Genomic DNA, 925 nt, shown 5'->3' on the forward strand with positions numbered 1-925 from the left:
AGGAACCAAAAGCTACGGAGAAACCCTGTCTCGAAAATAAAAAAAAAAAAAGAAAAACTGAATGGGGGGCGGGAGAAATGGCTCAGTGGTTAAGAGCACTGACTGCTCTTCCAGAGGACCAGGGTTCAATTCCCTGCACCCACATGGCAGCTTCAGGGATCTGACACCTTCACACCAATGCACATAAAAAAATAAAGTTAAATAAACCATAAAAATATTAAAAAAAAAAAAACAGAATGCCACCGCATTTAATCCCAGCACTCGGGAGGCAGAGGCAGGCGGATCTTTGTGTAGTTTGAGGCCAGAAGGAGGTTCAGGACAGCCAGGTTTGTTACACAGGAAAACCCTGTCTGGAAAGAAAAAAAAATGTGCGTTACGTTCATTTATGAGTGGTAATTTGTTAAACGAGATGTAATGATGTGTTGTATTCTTTTATGTTGCATTTGTTTAACTCTGCAAAACTGTGTTTCTTTGCCTGTCTAAAACACCTGATTGGTCTATTAAAGAGCTGAATGGCCAATGGCTAGACAGGCGAAGGATAGGCGGGGCTGCTAGGCAGAGGGAATAAATCTGGGTTCCAGTGAAAAAGAAGGGGGGGCGAGAAACGGAGAGGAGGACACCAGGGACCCGCCACACAGCCAGCCTTGGAGTAAGAAGGAAGAAAGATATATAGAATAAAGAAAGGCAAAAAGCCCAGAGGCAAGGTGTAGTAGAAGACAGGAAGACAGGTCAACTTAATTTAAGTTAGAAAAGGTGGCTAGAAGCCAGGCGGTGGTGGCGCATGCCTTTAATCCCAGCACTCTGGAGGCAGAGGCAGGCGGATTTCTGTGAGTTCGAGACCAGCCTGGTCTACAGAGCTAGTTCCAGGACAGGCTCCAAAACCACAGCGAAACCCTGTCTTGAAAAACCAAAAAAAAAAAAAAAA

This window comes from Alexandromys fortis, unplaced genomic scaffold, assembly GCF_014885135.2.
Source record: "Alexandromys fortis isolate MF-2015 unplaced genomic scaffold, M_Fortis_MF-2015_v1.1 scaffold_221, whole genome shotgun sequence".
Lineage (NCBI taxonomy): Eukaryota > Metazoa > Chordata > Mammalia > Rodentia > Cricetidae > Alexandromys > Alexandromys fortis.